This window comes from Oncorhynchus clarkii, chromosome 5 (genome assembly GCF_045791955.1).
Source record: "Oncorhynchus clarkii lewisi isolate Uvic-CL-2024 chromosome 5, UVic_Ocla_1.0, whole genome shotgun sequence".
Lineage (NCBI taxonomy): Eukaryota > Metazoa > Chordata > Actinopteri > Salmoniformes > Salmonidae > Oncorhynchus > Oncorhynchus clarkii.
The window spans coordinates 1,723,548-1,747,075 of record NC_092151.1 but is presented as its reverse complement, the minus strand read 5'-3'; the positions used below and the strand labels follow the sequence as shown (position 1 = coordinate 1,747,075).

Here is a 23,528-nt window from a genome sequence, read left to right as displayed (position 1 = left end):
ACGGTCTGCCTGCCCATGTCAGAGACGCAAACTCGGTCTCAACCTTTAAGTCTTTACTGAAGACTCATCTCTTCAGTGGGTCATATGATTGAGTGTAGTCTGGCCCAGGAGTGGGAAGGTGAACGGAAAGGCTCTGGAGCAACGAACCGCCCTTGCTGTCTCTGCCTGGCCGGTTCCCTTCTTTCCACTGGGATTCTCTGCCTCTAACCCTATTACAGGGGCTGAGTCACTGGCTTACTGGGGCTCTCTCTTGCCGTCCCTGGAGGGGGTTCGTCACCTGAGTGGGTTGATTCACTGATGTGGTCATCCTGTCTGGGTTGCCCCCCCCCTTGGGTTGTGCCGTGGCGGAGGTCTTTGTGGGCTATACTCAGCCTTGTCTCAGGATGGTAAGTTGGTGGTTGAAGATATCCCTCTAGTGGTGTGGGGGCTGTGCTTTGGCAAAGTGGGTGGGGTTATACCCTTCCTGTTTGGCCCTGTCCGGGGGTGTCCTCGGATGGGGCCACAGTGTCTCCTGATCCCTCCTGTCTCAGCCTCCAGTATTTATGCTGCTGTAGTTTATGTGTCGGGGGGCTAGGGTCAGTTTGTTATATCTGGAGTACTTCTCCTGTCCTATTCGGTGTCCTGTGTGAATCTAAGTGTGCGTTCTCTAATTCTCTCCTTCTCTCTTTCTTTCTCTCTCTCGGAGGACCTGAGACCTAGGACCATGCCCCAGGACTACCTGACATGATGACTCCTTGCTGTCCCCAGTCCACCTGGCCGTGCTGCTGCTCCAGTTTCAACTGACCTGAGCCCTAGGACCATGCCTCAGGACTACCTGACATGATGACTCCTTGCTGTCCCCAGTCCACCTGACCGTGCTGCTGCTCCAGTTTCAACTGTTCTGCCTTATTATTATTCGACCATGCTGGTAATTTATGAACATTTTAACATCTTGGCCATGTTCTGTTATAATCTCCACCCGGCACAGCCAGAAGAGGACTGGCCACCCCACATAGCCTGGTTCCTCTCTAGGTTTCTTCCTAGGTTTTGGCCTTTCTAGGGAGTTTTTCCCTAGCCACCGTGCTTCTACACCTGCATTGCTTGCTGTTTGGGGTTTTAGGCTGGGTTTCTGTACAGCACTTTGAGATATCAGCTGATGTACGAAGGGCTATATAAATACATTTGATTTTATTTGATTTGATCTAGGTAATGTGTGTTTATGTAAACACAAACACAACACAACTAAAGAGCTTTATCTAGGAAATGTGCTTATGTAAACATATCTCGTGTTCAAAAATACTTACACGTTTCTGATGCCCCCCTCATCCCTGAAAACATGTCACCTACTGTTGCATAACATAAATCTAGCCATGTTGTTCAAAGCAAACTTTATCAGGAAATCATGCAGATATCTGTTGTCACCTGCTTAATTAAAAATAAAATATGCATTTTAAACTAATTAGGCATGCATGAGTAGCAGTTCTGTCTTAAATTAATTTTCAATTTGACTAGCTATGATGCTGCGTCATGTGATGCTCATTAGCGTCACTGTAGACCTAACGTTTGCGTGCCAATACAACGTTATTAAAAACAATCTTTCTATGTATTTAATCTTAGCCTATAATATCACAAAGAAAAATAAAACGACCTAAATTAGAACATATAGGAAGCTAATTGGTAAATAATACAATCGCGTGTCTCCCCCCCCCTCGCGCTACAAAAAAGAGTGTTTTCAATTATGCGCTCAAGAAAAAAGTGTGACGTCATACAGCGGTCCAGTCCCGTCGAGTGGCGAACAGGACTCTGAGACGCTGCAGAGGAGGACGCAAGGGAAGTAGAGAGCCACCATAACTATGCAATCACAAAAACACAGTCGTCTCTATGGACTGTAAAATGAAAAGATCACACATCCTCAACTTGGATTGGAAGAAACAACACATGCGACTCTGATGACCAACACAATAACGGAATTCACTTTTTGGAGTTTGGGAGTTCACTCCGAAATAATCTTTTGGCGTTTCAAGCAACAGTTTGTAAATATCGCTGAGACAGAACGACTGTAAGTAGGAATTTATTTGTTTATCTCGAACTTAAAACATTTTAATCTCCAACGCGTAGCCTATAGATATTTACGAGATGTGTCCATTTTTCCTTCTCCCTCGCGCACCTTCAGCTGCATCTTCAGGTGTCTATGCAAACGTAGGTAGGTTGTTTTCAAAAGTCGAACTAGTATGTTACCGGCCACGTATTATCATTCACAATCAATTGACAACTGTTTAATGGTAGTTACCGCCGATGTCGTGTTCCTGGTCAACGTCTATTTAATATGTCTGGATCTCACGGCAGAAAACCGTACAGCTGAATCATAACTTGTTGCGCCTGTGCAGCGCCATGTCAAGCTATTTAATTTTTTACATTAGTTCAATATATGAATCTTCGTTTTTGCATCGACAAAAAAACAACAGATGAAATGTGGGTTTTAGAAAATGGGAATAACTGTTACCTGGGTTGATTGATTTGGGCAATTTTTTTCACTTTTTCTTCCATGAATCCTTGGTAGACTAATTATTCAGAATAAAACACCTGGGTCCTGTAATCCCCCAGGCTCTATCCTGTCGTCCTGTAATCCCCCAGGCTCTATGCTGTCGTCCTGTAATCCCCCAGGCTCTATGCTGTCGTCCTGTAATCCCCCAGGCTCTATGCTGTCGTCCTGTAATCCCCCAGGCTCTATGCTGTCGTCCTGTAATCCCCCAGGCTCTATGCTGTCGTCCTGTAATCCCCCAGGCTCTATGCTGTCGTCCTGTAATCCCCCAGGCTCTATGCTGTCGTCCTGTAATCCCCCAGGCTCTATGCTGTCGTCCTGTAATCCCCCAGGCTCTATGCTGTCGTCCTGTAATCCCCCAGGCTCTATGCTGTCGTCCTGTAATCCCCCAGGCTCTATGCTGTCGTCCTGTAATCCCCCAGGCTCTATGCTGTCGTCCTGTAATCCCCCAGGCTCTATGCTGTCGTCCTGTAATCCCCCAGGCTCTATCCTGTCGTCCTGTAATCCCCCAGGCTCAATCCTGTCGTCCTGTAATCCCCCAGGCTCTATCCTGTCGTCCTGTAATCCCCCAGGCTCTATCCTGTCGTCCTGTAATCCCCCAGGCTCTATCCTGTCGTCCTGTAATCCCCCAGGCTCTATGCTGTCGTCCTGTAATCCTCCAGGCTCTATGCTGTCGTCCTGTAATCCTCCAGGCTCTATCCTGTCGTCCTGTAATCCCCCAGGCTCTATGCTGTCGTCCTGTAATCCCACAGGCTCTATGCTGTCGTCCTGTAATCCCCCAGGCTCTATGCTGTCGTCCTGTAATCCCCCAGGCTCTATGCTGTCGTCCTGTAACCCCCCCAGGCTCTATCCTGTCGTCCTGTAATCCCCCAGGCTCTATCCTGTCGTCCTGTAATCCCCCAGGCTCTATGCTGTCGTCCTGTAATCCCCCAGGCTCTATGCTGTCGTCCTGTAATCCCCCAGGCTCTATGCTGTCGTCCTGTAATCCCCCAGGCTCTATGCTGTCGTCCTGTAATCCCCCAGGCTCTATGCTGTCGTCCTGTAATCCCCCAGGCTCTATCCTGTCGTCCTGTAATCCCCCAGGCTCTATCCTGTCGTCCTGTAATCCCCCAGGCTCTATCCTGTCGTCCTGTAATCCCCCAGGCTCTATCCTGTCGTCCTGTAATCCCCCAGACTCTATCCTGTCGTCCTGTAATCCTTCAGGCTCTATGCTGTCCTGTCGTCCTGTAATCCTCCAGGCTCTATGCTGTCGTCCTGTAATCCTCCAGGCTCTATGCTGTCGTCCTGTAATCCTCCAGGCTCTATGCTGTCGTCCTGTAATCCTCCAGGCTCTATGCTGTCGTCCTGTAATCCTCCAGGCTCTATGCTGTCGTCCTGTAATCCTCCAGGCTCTATGCTGTCGTCCTGTAATCCTCCAGGCTCTATGCTGTCGTCCTGTAATCCTCCAGGCTCTATGCTGTCGTCCTGGAATCCTCCAGGCTCTATGCTGTCGTCCTGTAATCCTCCAGGCTCTATGCTGTCGTCCTGTAATCCTCCAGGCTCTATGCTGTCGTCCTGTAATCCTCCAGGCTCTATGCTGTCGTCCTATAATCCTCCAGGCTCTATGCTGTCGTCCTGTAATCCTCCAGGCTCTATCCTGTCGTCCTGTAATCCTCCAGGCTCTATGCTGTCGTCCTGTAATCCTCCAGGATCTATGCTGTCGTCCTGTAATCCTCCAGGATCTATGCTGTCGTCCTGTAATCCTCCAGGATCTATGCTGTCGTCCTGTAATCCTCCAGGATCTATGTTGTCGTCCTGTATTCCCCCAGGCTCTATGCTGTCCTGTCGTCCTCTAATCCCCCAGGCTCTATGCTGTCCTGTCGTCCTGTAATCCCCCAGGCTCTATCCTGTCGTCCTGTAATCCCCCAGGCTCCATCCTGTCGTCCTGTAATCCCCCAGGCTCTATGCTGTCGTCCTGTAATCCCCCAGGCTCTATCCTGTCGTCCTGTAATCCCCCAGGCTCTATCCTGTCGTCCTGTAATCCCCCAGGCTCTATGTTGTCATCCTGTAATCCCCCAGGCTCCATCCTGTCGTCCTGTAATCCCCCAGGCTCTATGCTGTCGTCCTGTAATCCCCCAGGCTCTATCCTGTCGTCCTGTAATCCTTCAGGCTCTATGCTGTCCTGTCTTCCTGTATTACTCCAGGCTCTATGCTGTCGTCCTGTAATCCTCCAGGCTCTATGCTGTCGTCCTGTAATCCTCCAGGCTCTATGCTGTCATTCTGTAATCCTCCAGGCTCTATGCTGTCGTCCTGTAATCCTCCAGGCTCTATGCTGTCGTCCTGTAATCCTCCAGGCTCTATGCTGTCGTCCTGTAATCCTCCAGGATCTATGCTGTCGTCCTGTATTCCCCCAGGCTCTATGCTGTCCTGTCGTCCTGTAATCCCCCAGGCTCTATGCTGTCCTGTCGTCCTGTAATCCCCCAGGCTCTATGATGTCCTGTCGTCCTGTAATCCCCCAGGCTCTATGCTGTCCTGTCGTCCTGTAATCCCCCAGGCTCTATGCTGTCCTGTCGTCCTGTAATCCCCCAGGCTCTATGCTGTCCTGTCGTCCTGTAATCCCCCAGGCTCTATGCTGTCGTCCTGTAATCCCCCAGGATCTTTGCTGTCGTCCTGTAATCCCCCAGGCTCTATGCTGTCCTGTCGTCCTGTAATCCCCCAGGCTCTATGCTGTCCTGTCGTCCTGTAATCCCCCAGGCTCTATGCTGTCCTGTCGTCCTGTAATCCCCCAGGCTCTATGCTGTCCTGTTGTCCTGTAATCCCCCAGGCTCTATGCTGTCCTGTTGTCCTGTAATCCCCCAGGCTCTATGCTGTCCTGTCGTCCTGTAATCCCCCAGGCTCTATCCTGTCGTCCTGTAATCCCCCAGGCTCTATGTTGTCATCCTGTAATCCCCCAGGCTCCATCCTGTCGTCCTGTAATCCCCCAGGCTCTATGCTGTCATCCTGTAATCCCCCAGGCTCTATCCTGTCGTCCTGTAATCCTTCAGGCTCTATGCTGTCCTGTCTTCCTGTATTACTCCAGGCACTATGCTGTTGTCCTGTAATCCTCCAGGCTCTATGCTGTCGTCCTGTAATCCTCCAGGCTCTATGCTGTCGTCCTGTAATCCTCCAGGCTCTATGCTGTCGTTCTGTAATCCTCCAGGCTCTATGCTGTCGTCCTGTAATCCTCCAGGCTCTATGCTGTCGTCCTGTAATCCTCCAGGCTCTATGCTGTCGTCCTGTAATCCTCCAGGCTCTATGCTGTCGTCCTGTAATCCTCCAGGATCTATCCTGTCCTGTAATCCTCCAGGATCTATCCTGTCCTGTAATCCTCCAGGATCTATCCTGTCCTGTAATCCTCCAGGATCTATGTTGTCGTCCTGTATTCCCCCAGGCTCTATGCTGTCCTGTCGTCCTGTAATCCCCCAGGCTCTATGCTGTCCTGTCGTCCTGTAATCCCCCAGGCTCTATGCTGTCCTGTCGTCCTGTAATCCCCCAGGCTCTATGCTGTCGTCCTGTAATCCCCCAGGATCTTTGCTGTCGTCCTGTAATCCCCCAGGATCTTTGCTGTCGTCCTGTAATCCCCCAGGCTCTATGCTGTCCTGTCGTCCTGTAATCCCCCAGGCTCTATGCTGTCCTGTCGTCCTGTAATCCCCCAGGCTCTATGCTGTCCTGTCGTCCTGTAATCCCCCAGGCTCTATGCTGTCCTGTCGTCCTGTAATCCCCCAGGCTCTATGCTGTCCTGTCATCCTGTAATCCCCCAGGCTCTATGCTGTCGTCCTGTAATCCTCCAGGCTCTATGCTGTCGTCCTGTAATCCTCCAGGCTCTATGCTGTCGTCCTGTAATCCTCCAGGCTCTATGCTGTCGTCCTGTAATCCTCAAGGCTCTATGCTGTATTCTTGTAATCCTCCAGGCTCTATGCTGTATTCCTGTAATCCTCCAGGCTCTATGCTGTTGTCCTGTAATCCTCCAGGATCTATGCTGTCGTCCTGTAATCCTCCAGGCTCTATCCTGTCCTGTAATCCCCCAGGCTATATGCTGTCGTCCTGTAATCCTCCAGGCTCTATGCTGTCGTCCTGTAATCCTCCAGGCTCTATAATGTCGTCCTGTAATCCTCCAGGCTCTATGCTGTCGTCCTGTAATCCTCCATGCTCTATCCTGTCGTCCTGTAATCCTCCAGGCTCTATGCTGTCGTCCTGTAATCCTCCAGGCTCTATGCTGTTATCCTGTAATCTCCCAGGCTCTATGCTGTCCCGTAGCTCTTACAGATTAGTTCAGTCTTTTGCTTAAACATTGTCTAGGACAGATTGATAGTCATCAAACATTCCTGTTGGTTTTTGGCATGTCCCCAAAGTCTACGCCTTGGTGTAGTCTCTCTCTGGCTCTGAGAGGCCTGTGTTCAATGCTGGGTGCCGATCTGAGGTCTCAATAACAATGGTTTGGACATTTGACAAAAGTAATCCTTTTTTTTTTTCACTTTGTTTTGCTTTGAATCAGAACTACCTTTATTTGCCAATACATTAAGATGTACATGGATTTGATATGGTGCTGACAACGCCTTAAAATTAACTGAATATTGAAAATAGAATTTGTCAGATCCTGTCATCTAATACATGGACTACATGACCGAAAGGATGTGGACACCTGCTCGTTGAACATATCATTCTAAAGTCATGGGCATTAATATGGACTTGCCCCCATCCCCGCCCTTTGCTGCTATAACAGCCTCCACTCTTCTGGGAAGCCTTTCCACTTGATGTTGGAACATTGCTGCTATAACAGCCTCCACTCTTCTGGGAAGCTTTTCCACTTGATGTTGGGACATTGCTGCTATAACAGCTTCCACTCTTCTGGGAAGCCTTTCCACTTGATGTTGGAACATTGCGGCGTGTCCAACAGCTTTAGTGAGGTCGGGTACTGATGTTGAGTGATTAGGCCTGGCTCGCAGGTGGCATTTCAATTCATCCCAAAGGTGTTAACCCCATCTAAGGTTAGGGCTCTGTGCAATCCAGTCAAGTTTTTCCTCTTCGATCTCGACAAACAATTTCTGTTTGGACCTCGTTTTTCTGCACGGGGGAATTGTTGCCACAAATTTGGAAGCACAGAATCGTCTAGATTGTCATTGTATGCTGTAGCGTTTAAGATTTCCCTTCACTGGAACTAAGGGGTCAAGCCCGAACCATGAAAAACAGCCCCAGGCCATTATTCCTCCTCCACCAAACTTTACAGTTGGCACTACGCATAGTCTTCTCCTGCCATCCACCAAACCCAGATTTGTCCGTCGGACTGCCAGATGATGAAGCGTGATTCATCACTCCAGAGAACGTGTTTCCACTGCTCCAGATTCCAATGGCGGTGAGCTTTACGCCTCCCCAGCCGTTGCGTGCGTGGCAGAACAGTTTGTAGGACAAACCGTTCCAGATGATTTTGTGAGAAGACTGTTTTTCGTGATGTCTCATGGTCTGTGCAGACACCGCTCTGTCATCTTTCACAGCAGATGCAAAAGTGCGATATAGGCAGATGTGGTAGCTTGAGACATTTGTTTAGTATTATGCTATTTAGATTTCCGCGGGGGCGTAGACATCGACCATAGCAGGTTAAGTGTTAAAATTTGCCTTCTGAAAATGTATCTGTAATCGGCTTTATAGCCGCTAGTCGGAAACACTGCATGGGTTTCACCACGTTAACACAGTGGGCATCATAGTAAGAAGACCCTGGTATGGGTTTCACCACGTTAACACAGTGGGCATCATAGTAAGAAGACCCTGGTATGGGTTTCACCACGTTAACACAGTGGGCATCATAGTAAGAAGACCCTGGTATGGGTTTCACCACGTTAACACAGTGGGCATCATAGTAAGAAGACCCTGGTATGGGTTTCACCACGTTAACACAGTGGGCATCATAGTAAGAAGACCCTGGTATGGGTTTCACCACGTTAACACAGTGGGCATCATAGTAAGAAGACCCTGGTATGGGTTTCACCACGTTAACACAGTGGGCATCATAGTAAGAAGACCCTGGTATGGGTTTCACCACGTTAACACGATGGGCATCAGTATCACAGGGACGTGAGGCAGGAAGTAGATTAAAGGCACCTCGGTGGTTTTCTAAATGGCTTGCCCTTTTATAGGGGTGTGGTCTAAAGTAGTGTACTATATAGGGCTCTGGTCTAAAGTAGTGTACTATATAGGGCTCTGGTCTATAATAGTGCACTATATATGGAATAGGGGCTCTGGTCTAAAGTAGTGCACTATATAGGGAATAGGCCCTGGTCTATAGTAGTGCACTATATAGGGAATACGGTGCAATTTGGGACTGTCCCTGTCTTTTTGTGAATGTGACAAATGATGAGTGGTGATAGTGATTGTTGGTGCTGTCAAACCAACCAGATGGGAAGAGCCTGCACCGGCCGGTAGGTCAGATGGAATGCAGGTCAGTCACAGGAGAGACCTGCGTCCTGTCCCAGCCTCAACCCCAGCCCCTTCCTAAGCTCTCCCAGGGATGGCTTCATGTTCATTGGGCAAGTAAACATGTAACACCCCTCACACTGTCTGTCTGGTGTATTATATACCCACGTCGGTCACACTCCATGCCAAACTTGGAGGGAGAATAACACGTGGTTACTCTGTAGTAGAGGTCAACCGATTAATCGGAATGGCCGATTTCAAGTTTTCATAACAATCGGAAATCGGTGTTTTTGGGCGCCGATTTGTATTTATTTATTTTTACACCTTAGTTATAGTAGTGGTAGTGACTGGTTATAGTAGTGGTAGTGACTGGTTATAGTAGTGGTAGCTACTGGATATAGTAGTGGTAGTGACTGGTTATAGTAGTGGTAGTGACTACAGTAGTAATGGTAGTGACTGGTTATAGTAGTGGTAGTGACTACAGTAGTAATGGTAGTGACTGGTTATAGTAGTGGTAGTGACTGGTTATAGTAGTGGTAGTGACTGGTTATAGTAGTGGTAGCTACTGGATATAGTAGTGGTAGTGACTGGTTATAGTAGTGGTAGTGACTACAGTAGTAATGGTAGTGACTGGTTATAGTAGTGGTAGTGACTACAGTAGTAATGGTAGTGACTGGTTATAGTAGTGGTAGTGACTGGTTATAGTAGTGGTAGTGTCTGGTTATAGTATTGGTAGTGACTGGTTATAGTAGTGGTAGTGACTGGATATAGTAGTGGTAGTGACTGGATATAGTGGTGGTAGTGACTGGATATAGTAGTGGTAGTGACTGGTTATAGTTATAGTAGTGGTAGTGACTGTTTATAGTAGTTGTAGTGACTGGATATAGTAGTGGTAGTGACTGGTTATAGTAGTGGTAGTGACTGGTTATAGTAGTGGTAGTGACTGGATATAGTAGTGGTAGTGACTGGTTATAGTTATAGTAGTGGTAGTGACTGGTTATAGTAGTTGTAGTGACTGGATATAGTAGTGGTAGTGACTGGTTCTAGTAGTTGTAGTGACTGGTTCTAGTAGTGGCAGTGACTGGTTCTAGTAGTGGCAGTGACTGGTTCTAGTAGTGGCAGTGACTGGTTCTAGTAGTGGCAGTGACTGGTTCTAGTAGTGGCAGTGACTGGTTCTAGTAGTGGCAGTGACTGGTTCTAGTAGTGGCAGTGACTGGTTCTAGTAGTGGCAGTGACTGGTTATAGTAGTGGCAGTGACTGGTTATAGTAGTGGTAGTGACTGTATACAGTAGTGGTAGTGACTGTATACAGTAGTGGTAGTGACTGGTTATAGTTATAGTAATGGTAGTGACTGGTTATAGTAGTGGTAGTGACTACAGTAGTAATGGTAGTGACTGAATATAGTAGTGGTAGTGACTGGTTCTAGTAGTGGTAGTGACTGGATATAGTAGTGGTAATGACTGGTTATAGTTATAGTAGTGGTAGTGACTGGTTATAGTAGTGGTAGTGACTGGTTCTAGTAGTGGTAGTGACTGGATATAGTAGTGGTAATGACTGGTTATAGTTATAGTAGTGGTAGTGACTGGTTATAGTAGTGGTAGTGACTGGATATAGTTGTGGTAGTGACTGGATATAGTTGTGGTAGTGACTGGATATAGTTGTGGTAGTGACTGGATATAGTAATGGTAGTGACTGAATATAGTAGTGGTAGTGACTGGTTCTAGTAGTGGTAATGACTGGTTATAGTTATAGTAGTGGTAGTGACTGGTTATAGTAGTGGTAGTGACTGGATATAGTTGTGGTAGTGACTGGATATAGTAGTTGTAGTGACTGGTTCTAGTAGTTGTAGTGACTGGTTCTAGTAGTGGTAGTGACTGGTTATAGTTATATTAGTGGTAGTGACTGGTTCTAGTAGTGGTAGTGACTGGTTATAGTTATATTAGTGGTAGTGACTGGTTATAGTAGTGGTAGTGACTGGTTATAGTAGTGGTAGTGACTGTATACAGTAGTGGTAGTGACTGGATATAGTAGTGGTAGTGACTACAGTAGTAATGGTAGTGACTGGTTATAGTAGTGGTAGTGACTGGTTATAGTAGTGGTAGTGACTGGTTATAGTAGTGGTAGTGACTGGTTATAGTAGTGGTAGTGACTGTATACAGTAGTGGTAGTGACTGGATATAGTAGTGGTAGTGACTGTATACAGTAGTGGTAGTGACTGGATATGGTAGTGACTGGATATAGTAGTGGTAGTGACTGGTTCTAGTAGTGGTAGTGACTGGTTATAGTTATATTAGTGGTAGTGACTGGTTATAGTAGTGGTAGTGACTGGATATAGTAGTGGTAGTGACTGGATATAGTTATAGTAGTGGTAGTGACTACAGTAGTAATGGTAGTGACTGGTTATAGATATAGTAGTGGTAGTGACTGGTTATAGTTATAGTAGTGGTAGTGACTATAGTAGTAATGGTAGTGACTGGTTATAGTAGTGGTAGTGACTGGTTATAGTTATAGTAGTGGTAGTGACTGGATATAGTTGTGGTAGTGACTGGATATAGTAGTTGTAGTGACTGGATATAGTAGTGGTAGTGACTGGTTCTAGTAGTGGTAGTGACTGGTTCTAGTAGTGGCAGTGACTTGTTCTAGTAGTGGCAGTGACTGGTTCTAGTAGTGGCAGTGACTGGTTCTAGTAGTGGCAGTGACTGGTTCTAGTAGTGGCAGTGACTGGTTCTAGTAGTGGCAGTGACTGGTTCTAGTAGTGGCAGTGACTGGTTCTAGTAGTGGCAGTGACTGGTTCTAGTAGTGGCAGTGACTGGTTCTAGTAGTGGCAGTGACTGGTTCTAGTAGTGGCAGTGACTGGTTCTAGTAGTGGCAGTGACTGGTTCTAGTAGTGGCAGTGACTGGTTCTAGTAGTGGCAGTGACTGGTTATAGTAGTGGCAGTGACTGGTTATAGTAGTGGTAGTGACTGGTTATAGTTATAGTAATGGTAGTGACTGGTTATAGTAGTGGCAGTGACTGGTTATAGTAGTGGTAGTGACTGGTTATAGTTATAGTAGTGGCAGTGACCTGGTTATAGTAGTGGTAGTGACTGGTTCTAGTAGTGGTAGTGACTGGTTATAGTAGTGGTAGTGACTGGTTATAGTAGTGGTAGTGACTGGATATAGTAGTGGTAGTGACTGGTTATAGTTATAGTAGTGGTAGTGACTACAGTAGTAATGGTAGTGACTGGTTATAGATATAGTAGTGGTAGTGACTGGTTATAGTGGTGGTAGTGACTGGATATAGTAGTGGTAGTGACTGGATATAGTAGTGGTAGTGACTGGATATAGTAGTGGTAGTGACTGTATACAGTAGTGGTAGTGACTGGATATAGTAGTGGTAGTGACTGGTTATAGTTATAGTAGTGGTAGTGACTGGTTATAGTAGTGGTAGTGACTGGATATAGTAGTGGTAGTGACTACAGTAGTAGTGGTAGTGACTACAGTAGTAGTGGTAGTGACTGGTTATAGTAGTGGTAGTGACTACAGTAGTAGTGGTAGTGACTGGTTATAGTAGTGGTAGTGACTGGTTATAGTAGTGGTAGTGACTGGTTATAGTAGTGGTAGTGACTGTATACAGTAGTGGTAGTGACTGGACATAGTAGTGGTAGTGACTGGATATAGTAGTGGTAGTGACTACAGTAGTAATGGTAGTGACTGGTTATAGTAGTGGTAGTGACTGGTTATAGATATAGTAGTGCTAGTGACTGGTTATAGTAGTGGTAGTGACTGGTTATAGTAGTGGTAGTGACTGGATATAGTAGTGGTAGTGACTGGTTATAGTTATATTAGTGGTAGTGACTGGTTATAGTAGTGGTAGTGACTGGTTATAGTAGTGGTAGTGACTGGATATAGTAGTGGTAGTGACTGGTTATAGTAGTGGTAGTGACTGGATATAGTAGTGGTATTGACTGGATATAGTTATAGTAGTGGTAGTGACTTGTTATAGTAGTGGTAGTGACTACAGTAGTAATGGTAGTGACTGGATATAGTAGTGGTAGTGACTGGATATAGTAGTGGTAGTGACTGGATATAGTAGTGGTAGTGACTGGATATAGTAGTGGTAGTGACTGGATATAGTAGTGGTAGTGACTGGTTATAGTAGTGGTAGTGACTGGTTATAGTAGTGGTAGTGACTGGATATAGTAGTGGTAGTGACTGGATATAGTTATAGTAGTGGTAGTGACTTGTTATAGTAGTGGTAGTGACTGGATATAGTAGTGGTAGTGACTACAGTAGTAGTGGTAGTGACTGGTTATAGTAGTGGTAGTGACTGGTTATAGTAGTGGTAGTGACTGGTTATAGTAGTGGTAGTGACTGGATATAGTTATAGTAGTGGTAGTGACTGGTTCTAGTAGTGGTAGTGACTGGTTCTAGTAGTGGTAGTGACTGGTTATAGTTATAGTAGTGGTAGTGACTGGTTCTAGTAGTGGTAGTGTCTACAGTAGTAGTGGTAATGACTGGTTATAGTAGTGGTAGTGACTACAGTAGTAATGGTAGTGACTGGATATAGTAGTGGTAGTGACTGGTTATAGTAGTGGTAGTGACTGGTTATAGTAGTGGTAGTGACTGGTTATAGTAGTGGTAGTGACGGGTTATAGTTATAGTAGTGGTAGTGACTGGTTATAGTAGTGACTGGTTATAGTAGTGGTAGGGACTGGTTATAGTAGTGGTAGTGTCTGCAGTAGTAGTGGTAGTGTCTACAGTAGTAGTGGTAGTGACGAGTTATAGTAGTGGTAGTGACTGGTTATAGTAGTGACTGGTTATAGTAGTGGTAGGGACTGGTTATAGTAGTGGTAGTGTCTACAGTAGTAATGGTAGTGACTGGTTATAGTAGTGACTGGTTATAGTAGTGGTAGTGACTGGTTATAGTAGTGACTGGTTATAGTAGTGGTAGTGACTGTATACAGTAGTGGTAGTGACTGGTTATAGTTGTAATGGTAGTGACTGGTTATAGTAGTGGTAGTGACTGGATATAGTAGTGGTAGTGACTAGTTATGTTAGTGACTGGTTATGGTTATAGTAATGTTAGTGACGGGTTATAGTTCTAGTAGTGGTAGTGTCTACAGTAGTAATGGTAGTGACTGGTTCTAGTAGTGGTAGTGGTAGTGACTGGTTATAGTAGTGGTAGTGTCTACAGTAGTAATGGTAGTGACTGGTTCTAGTAGTGGTAGTGACTGGTTATAGTAGTGGTAGTGTCTACAGTAGTAATGGTAGTGACTGGTTCTAGTAGTGGTAGTGACTACAGTAGGTATTAGTCTGAACATGAGAAAGTTGGTTTGGTGTCTCTAGATTTATATGGTTGATAAATGTTTTTTATAATTTGAATTTGTATTGAAATGCTTGTATTTCTAGCTCCAATAGTGCAGTAATATCTAACAATTTCACCACATATTCCCAAACAGATCTAAGTAAAGTAATGTATTTAAGAATATTTAAAATAAATGGACGCGCAATGTCAGAGCGGCAAAGACTAAGATGCAGTATATACATATGAGATGATTTAATACAAAATATGTGAACATTATTAAAGTGAACATTATTACGGTGAAGGATCTGCATTTGTCCATCAGGTATTCCAAGACGGGTGAATACTAGTGACCCACCACGACAACATCCGGTGAAATCGCACAGCGCTAAATTCAAAATACAAAAATCATAATATTAAACATTCATGAAAATACAAGTGTCTTACATCGTTTAAAAGCTTAACTTCTTGTTAATCCAGACGCTTTGTCAGATTTCAAAAAGGCTTTACGGCGGAAGCATACCATGCAATTATCTGAGGACAGCAGAGGCAGAAACTACAACTACTTGCTCAAAACAGCAGAGGCAGAAACTACAACTACTTGCTCATTTTTCAAAAACAAGCCTGAAACCCTTTCTAAAGACTGTTGACATCTAGTGGAAGCCATAGGAACTGTAATCTGGGAGGAAGTCTTTTGAATATCCCATAGACTAGCATTGAAATGGCCTGTGACCTCAACAAATATTTTTTCCCGAATGGATGCTCCTTGCGTTTTCACCTGCCATATCAGTTCTGTTACACTCACAGACATCATTTTAACCTCTTGAGACTAGGGGGCAGTATTTTCATTTTTGTAAAAATAACGTTCCCAAAGTAAACAGGCTATTTCTCAGGACAAGATAATAGAATATGTATATAATTGACAGCTTAGGATAGAAAACACTCTAAAGTTTCCAAAACTATAAAAATATTGTCTGTGAGTATAACAGAACTGATATTGCAGGCGAAAGCCTGTGAAAAATCCAATCAGGAAGTGACACTTTTTTTTTTTTTTTTTTTACTTCTGCGTTCCTGTGCCTCCCTATTGAGCATTGAAAGGGATATCAACCAGATTCCTTTTTCTGCTTCCCTAATGTGTCTAGAGTCACAAGACATAGTTTCAGGCTTTTATTTTGAAAAATGAGCGTGAACGACAACATTGCGTCAGTGGTCAGATGGTGGCTCTCCGAGTGATTTGTGCGTAACAGACAAAGGCAGCCATTGTTTCTCTCGCTCCTACTAAGAAGCCAATTGTCCCGGGTTGATATATTATCGAATAGATATTTGAAAAACACCTTGAGGATTGATTATAAAAAAATGTTTGCCATGTTTCTGTCGATATTATGGATATAATTTGGAATATTTTTCGGGGTTGTTGTGACCGCAATTTCCAGTGGATTTCTCAACCAAACGTGAAGAACAAACTGAGGTATTTCGGCTATAAAAATAATCTTTATGGGACAAAATGAACATTTGCTGTCTAACTGGGAGTCTCGTGAGTGAAAACATCCGAAGCTCATCAAAAGTAAACGATTTAATTTGATTGCTTTTCTGATTTTCATGACCAAGTTACCTGCTGCTCGCTGGACATAATGCTATGCTAGGCTATCGATAAACTTACACAAATGCTTGTCTTGCTTTGGCTGTAAAGCATATGAATATTTTGTAGTAAGATTTGTTGTCTAAGAAGTTAACAGTTCTGTAAACTTCAGAGTGTTTTCTATCCAATGCTACCAATTATATGCATATCCTAGCTTCCGGGCCTGAGTAACAGGCAGTTTACTTTGGGCACATCAGTCAACCGAACTTCCGAATACTGCCCCCTAGCCCAAACAGGTTTTAACAAACTATAGTTTTGCAAGTCGGTTAGGACATCTACTTTGTGCATGACACAAGTCATTTTTCCAACAATTGTTTACAGACAGATTACTTCACTTATAATTCACTGTATCACAATTCCAGTTGTTCAGAAGTTTACATGCACGAGTTGACTGTGCCTTTACACAGCTTGGAAAATTCCAGAAAATTATGTCATGGCTTTAGAAGCTTCTGATAGGTGTACATGTTGATGTATTTCAAGGCCTACCTTCAAACTCAGTGCCTCTTTGCTTGACATCATGGGAAAATCAAAAGAAATCAGCCAAGACCTCAGAAATAATTTGTAGAACTCAAAAAAGTTCCCAATGCCTGAAGGTACCACATTCATCTGTACAAACAATAGTACGCAAGTATAAACACCATGGGACCACGCAGCCGTCATACTGCTCAGGAAGGAGACGCGTTCTGTCTCCTAGAGATGAACGTACTTTGTTGCGAAAAGTGAAAATCAATCCCAGAACAACAGTAAAGGACCTTGTGACGATGCTGGAGGAAACAGGTACAAAAGTATCTATATCCACAGTAAAACAAGACCTATATCGACATAATCTGAAAGGCCGCTCAGCAAGGAAGAAGCCACTGCTCCAAAACTGCCATAAAAAAGCCAGACTACGGTTTGCAACTCCACATGGGGACAAAGATCGTACTTTTTGTATAAATGTCCTCTGGTCTGATGAAACAAAAATAGAACTGTTTAGCCATAATAACCATCGTTATGTTTGGAGGAAAAAGGGGGAGGCTTGCAAGCCGAAGAACATCATCCCAACCGTGAAGCACGGGGGTGGCAGCATCATGTTGTGGGAGTGCTTTGCTGCAGGAGGGACTGGTGCACTTCACAAAATAGATGGCATCATGAGGAGGGGAAATTATGTGGATATATTGAAGCAACATCTCAAGACATCAGTCAGGAAGTTAAAGCTTGGTCACAAATGGATCTTCCAAATGGACAATGACCCCAAGCATACTTACAAAGTTGTGGCAAAATGGCTTCAAGACAACAATGTCAAGGTATTGGAGTGACCATCAAAGCTCTGACCACAATCCCATAGAACATTTGTGGGCAGAACTGAAAAGGCCTGTGCGAGCGAGGAGGCCTACAAACCTGACTCAATTACACCAGCTCTGTCAGGAGGAATGGGCCAAAATTCACCCAACATATTGTGGTTAGCTTGTGGATGGCTACCCAAAACATTTGACCCAAGTTAAACAGTTTAAAGGCAATGCTACCAAATATGAATTGAGTGTATGTAAACTTAAGACCCACTGGGAATGTGATGAAAGAAATAAAATCTGAAATAAATCATTCTCTCTACTATTATTCTGACATGTCACACTCTTAAAATAAAGTGGTGATCCTAACAGACCTAAGGCAGGGAATTTTTACTAGGATTAAATGTCAGGAATTGTGAAACTGAGTTTAAATGTATTTGGCTAAGGTATATGTAAACTTCCGACAACTGTACTTTCTTTAGGCACTGTAGGTAAGTCAAAAGGAGATTTTTCTCATGAGGTGTTTGTGACAAAACAGACATTGTGACACAGTGTGACTAACAGATATCTCACTAGGTTGTATTACCACCCAGCAGTATTGAAAACGGGTCTTTTCCGTCTGGGCTGTGTTTTTCAGAGTTTTCCTGCTTTAAAACTCAACAGAGGAACTCAGTCAGCAGAGCAATGCACTGGTTGAGTTAAACACAGGCTCTCTCTCTCTCACACACACACACACACACATACACATACATATACACATTCACACACACACACACACACACACACATGGTGCATGTCCAGTGTATTCAGGCCAGAGCTCTAGAGTTGAATTGGCTGATTCTCTTCTCCCCCAACACCCTGGCAGGAAGTAATGGGCCTCTGGGCTGTGCCTTGAGCACGTGCACATGTTTGTGAAAAAGCCTGGAGCCTCAGCGTGGGTCTTGTAATCGAATCCTTATCATTTACGCACAGCAATGTGGATGTGTGTGGTCATCTTATATGTTCACATTCCTTAGTGTCTCTATAGCAGCGTGACACAACAATTCTTGAACTATACTGAAAAAAAATATAAACTAACCCTGTTTTGACCCCAGGAAGAGTAGCTACTTTGGCAGCAGCTAATGTGGATCCTAATTTAATACTAAATAAACAAAAATATGAAAGCAACATGTAAAGTGTTGGTCCCATGTTTCATGAGCTGAAATAAAAGATCCCAGAAAGGTTCCATACGCACAAAAAAAACATATTTCTCTCAAATATGATGCATAAAATTTGTTTACATCCTTGTTAGTGAGCATTTCTCCTTTGCCAAGATAATCCATCCACCTGACAGGTGTGGCCTTATCAAGAAGCTGATTAAACAGCATAATCATTACACAGATGCACCTTGTGCTGGGGACAATAAAAGTCCACTCTAAAATGTGCAGTTTTGTCACACAACACAATGCCACAGATGTCTCAAGTTTTGAGGGAGCGTACAATTGGTATTCTGACTGCAGGAACGTCCACCAGAGCTTTTGCCAGATAATTTAACATAAAATTATCTACCATAAGCCACCTCCAACATTGTTTTAGAGAATTTGGTAGTATGTCCAACTGGCCACACAACTGCAGACCACAAGTAACCACGGCAGCCCAGGACCTCCACATCTTCCTCCTTCATCTGCGGGCTGAGACCAGGAAACTGTTTTACACAACCTAATAATTTCTACACAAACTGTCAGAAACAGGCTCAGGGAAGCTCATTTTGTTCAGTATAGTCCTAAGCTATGTCAGGGGTTCGGCGGGGGTCTGTGTAAGTTAGGGGTTGGGGGGGGGGGGGGGGGTCCTGTCTAAATACTATAAACTGTGGAATTCATGGGCTGTGCCTGAAATGGAGGACTTTGGGGGTTGGGTGTGTTAGCACAACTTAGTGTTATATCTGTCAGTATGTAAAACATTTCCATCTGTTCTGCTTTTATGAGTACGGCCTGACGCTATTTCAGATCCCCCTTAACAGCTGTTTGTAAAATAATGATGTAAAATCTTCCAACCTTCTGCATGGCTCTTGCTCAACACCAAAACAGCTGTGGTGAAAGGTATTAACAATCTGCTGTTGACTGCAGATTCTGGATCTCCCAGCATCCTCTTTTTGTTTGTTTCTTTCTTGAGCGGATGGTCGGGGGGGCTGGAACATAATTACAAATCATTTGTAGACTGCAAATTGACCGCAAGAAGCCCAAACTGATGTGTTTAACTAAAACACAATCATTATAAACGTATATCTCTATACGATCACGTGTGTCTCTATTACGCGTTGGAATATATGTCTTCATTAAACTCACTTGGAGCTGATGTTTACTGGTGTTTTTACAGTCTATTGACCATCAATAACAAATAAAACATTTTGCTCAACTTTGGGGGGATAAATAAAACGGCCACCAGTTGGGGAACCCTGCCGTAGAAAACACCATCCTCCTGCAGTGTCTCAGAGAGCACACTGCTGTCTAGACCATAGCATCCTCCTGCGGTGTCTCAGAGAGCACACTGCTGTCTAGACCATAGCATCCTCCTGCAGCATCTCAGAGAGCACACTGCTGTCTAGACCATAGCATCCTCCTGCAGCATCTCAGAGAGCACACTGCTGTCTAGACCATAGCATCCTCCTGCGGTGTCTCAGAACACACTGCTGCTGTCTCTAGATCACTCCATCCTCCTGCAGCATCTCAGAGAGCACACTGCTGTCTAGATCATAGCATCCTCCTGCGGTGTCTCAGAACACACTGCTGCTGTCTCTAGATCACTCCATCCTCCTGCAGCATCTCAGAGAGCACACTGCTGTCTAGATCATAGCATCCTCCTGCAGCATCTCAGAGAGCACACTGCTGTCTAGATCATAGCATCCTCCTGCGGTGTCTCAGAACACACTGCTGCTGTCTCTAGATCACTCCATCCTCCTGCAGTGTCTCAGAACACACTGCTGCTGTCTCTAGATCACTCCATCCTCCTGCAGTGTCTCAGAGAGCACACTGCTGTCTAGATCATAGCATCCTCCTGCGGTGTCTCAGAACACACTGCTGCTGTCTCTAGATCACTCCATCCTCCTGCAGTGTCTCAGAGCACACTGCTGCTGTCTCTAGATCACTCCATCCTCCTGCAGTGTCTCAGAGAGCACACTGCTGTCTAGATCACACCATCCTCCTGCAGTGTCTCAGAACACACTGCTGCTGTCTCTAGATCACTCCATCCTCCTGCAGTGTCTCAGAACACACTGCTGCTGTCTCTAGATCACTCCATCCTCCTGCAGTGTCTCAGAGCACACTGCTGCTGTCTCTAGACCACTCCATCCTCCTGCAGTGTCTCAGAGAGCACACTGCTGTCTAGACCACACCATCCTCCTGCAGTGTCTCAGAGCACACTGCTGCTGTCTCTAGACCACACCATCCTCCTGCGGTGTCTGAGAGCACACTGCTGTCTAGACCACACCATCCTCCTGCAGTGTCTCAGAACACACTGCTGTCTAGACCACACCATCCTCCTGCAGTGTCTCAGAGCACACTGCTGCTGTCTCTAGACCACACCATCCTCCTGCGGTGTCTCAGAACACACTGCTGCTGTCTCTAGACCACACCATCCTCCTGCGGTGTCTGAGAGCACACTGCTGTCTAGACCACACCATCCTCCTGCAGTGTCTCAGAGCACACTGCTGCTGTCTCTAGATCACTCCATCCTCCTGCAGTGTCTCAGAGAGCACATCCTCCTGCGGTGTCTCAGAGAGCACATCCTCCTGCGGTGTCTCAGAGAGCATATCCTCCTGCGGTGTCTCAGAGAGCACATCCTCCTGCGGTGTCTCAGAGAGCACATCCTCCTGCGGTGTCTCAGAGAGCACATCCTCCTGCGGCGTCTCAGAGAGCACACGGCTGTCTCTAGGAGAACCAGTTGTTCCAATCTCTCCATTGGGAGAGTCCAGATCGGAGGAGTCTGCAGTCACATGCAATGTCCCACCATGATGTCCCACCGGGCTATGTTTCTGTCCGTCCTTTACAAGCTCCCTCTCGGCCAAATCCTCAGATTCCGTAACATCAACTTCCACGGCTGTGGAACTATGGGATTAACTTTTAAAAGCCTCAAAGTGTTGAAAGCCTTGAATGTATTGAGTCCCACCTCCATTTCTATCAATGAACCACCTCACACTCCACTGCTTGTCTTACTGAATACTCAATAAATTAGCAGGAACACTTAAGAGCAGTCCCCATTTTTTTTAGTGTGTGTGTGTGGATGAAAGAAACACTTAACACACGTCTGTCATTAATCAGGATACATCCCAAATGGCACCCTATTCCCTACTAGTGCACTACTTTTGACCAGATACTATAGGTTGCAATTTGGGACTCTGTCTTGAGGGAGCTTTGTGTGCGAGCGTTGCAAAATACATTTACGTAAGCATGTTATTCAATCATTTCATCCTAACTGATCACGTGATCCTGCAGGTAAAGAAGCTGGATGTGTTCCCGTGGTTACACGTGGTCTGCGGTTGTGAGGCCGTTTGGACGTACTGACAAATTCTCTAAAATGACATTGGAGGCAGCTTATGGTAGAAAAATACTCTTCCTGGGGTCCACACATGGGACCAACACTTTACATTTCAGAACAACTTCTCATGTACAACTGTGACCTGGCCAAGATAGAGCAAAGCAGTGCGACACAAACAACAGAGTTACACATGGAGTAAACAAACTTACAGTCTATATACAGTGTGTGCAGATGGAGTAAGGAGCTAAGGCAATAAATAGGCCACAGTAGCGAAGTAATTACAATTTAGCTAAATCTTCGCTGGAGTGAGATGTGCAAGTAGAAATACTGGTGAGCAAAAAAAGTCTAACAATATGGGGATAAAGTAGGTGGATTGGGTGGGCTATTTACAGATGGGCTGTGTACAGCTGCAGCGATCGGTAAGCTGCTCAGATAGCTGATGCTTAAACTGAGTGAGGGAGATGGGAGTCTCCAACTTCAGCGATTTTTTTTTTTTTTTTTTTTTTTTTTTTTTTTTTGCAATTAATTCCAGTCATTGGCAGCAGAGAACTGGAAGGAAAGGCGGCCAAAGGAAGTGTTGGCTTTGGGGATGACTAGTGAGATATACCTGCTGGAGCGCGTGCTACGGGTGGGTGTTATGGTGACCAGTGAGCTGAGATAAGGCGGAGCTTTACCTAGCAAAGACTTATAGATGACCTGGAGCCAGTGGGTCTGACGACGAATAAGTAGCGAGGGCCAGCCGACAAGAGCATACAGGTCGCAGTGGTGGGTAGTATATGGGGCTTTGGTGACAAAACGGATGGCACTGTGATGCATCCAATTTGATGAGTAGAGTGTTGGAGGCCATTTTGAAAATGACATCGCCGAGGATCGTTAGGATAGTCAGTTTTTTACAAGGGTGTGTTTGGCGGCGTGAGTGAAGGTCGCGTTGCTGTGAAATAGGAAGCTGATTTCTAATTTTGGATTGGAGATGTTTTAATGAGTCTGGAAGGAGAGTTTACAGTCTAACCAGACACCTAGGTATTTGAAGTTGTCCACATATTCTAAGTCAGAACCGTTCAAAGTAGTGATACTAGTTGTGTGTGTGTGGTGAGGGCAGAAAACGGTTGAAAAGCATGCATTTGGTTTTTCTAGCGTTTTTAAGAGCAGTTGGAGGCCACGAAAGGAGTGGTGTATGGCATTGAAGCTTGTTTGGAGGTTAGTTAACACAGTGTCCATAGAAGGGCCAGATGTATACAGATGTGTTGTCTGCGTAGAGGTGGATCAGGGAACCACCAGCAAGCAAGAGCGACATCATTGATATATACAATGAAAAGAGTCAGCCTGAGAATTGAACCCTGTGGTACCCCATAGAGACTGCCAGAGGTCTGGTCAACAGGCCTTTCCGATTTGAAATCTATCTGAGATGTAGTTGGTGAACCAGGCAAGGCAGTCATTTGAGAAACCAAGGCTGTTGAATCTGCCGATAAGATTACGGTGATTGACAGAGTCAAGCCTTGGCCAGGTCGATGAAGACGGCTGCGCAGTACTGTATTTTATCAATGGTGGTTATGATATTGTTTAATACCTTGAGCGTGGCCGAGGTGCTCCCGTGACCAGCTCGGAAACCGGATTGCACTGCGGAGAAGGTACGGTGGGATTCTAAATGGTCTGGTCGAAATGGTCGAAATCTGTTTAACTTGGCTTTCGAAGACTTCAGAAAGGAAGGGCAGGATGGATATAGGTCTGTAACAGTTTGGGTCTAGATTGTCACCTCCTTTGAAGAGGGGAATGACCGCGGCAGCTTTCCAATCTTTAGGAATCTCGGATGATACGAAAGAGAGGTTGAACAGACTAGTGATTGGGGGTTGCAACAATGGCGGCGGATAATTTTAGATA

General features: G+C 45.2%; 1 protein-coding gene across 1 annotated transcript in view; it reads left to right on the top strand.

The window, feature by feature from the left end:
• The first annotated feature begins 1,783 nt into the window (after positions 1-1,783).
• LOC139409815 (lysophosphatidic acid receptor 1-like) overlaps positions 1,784-23,528 on the top strand; it is a 58,190-nt gene continuing 36,445 nt past the window's right edge. Inside the window, exon 1 of the mRNA XM_071155197.1 lies at positions 1,784-2,038. The gene's annotated coding sequence lies outside the window, so the exon portion shown is untranslated. The remainder of the gene's footprint in view (positions 2,039-23,528) is intronic.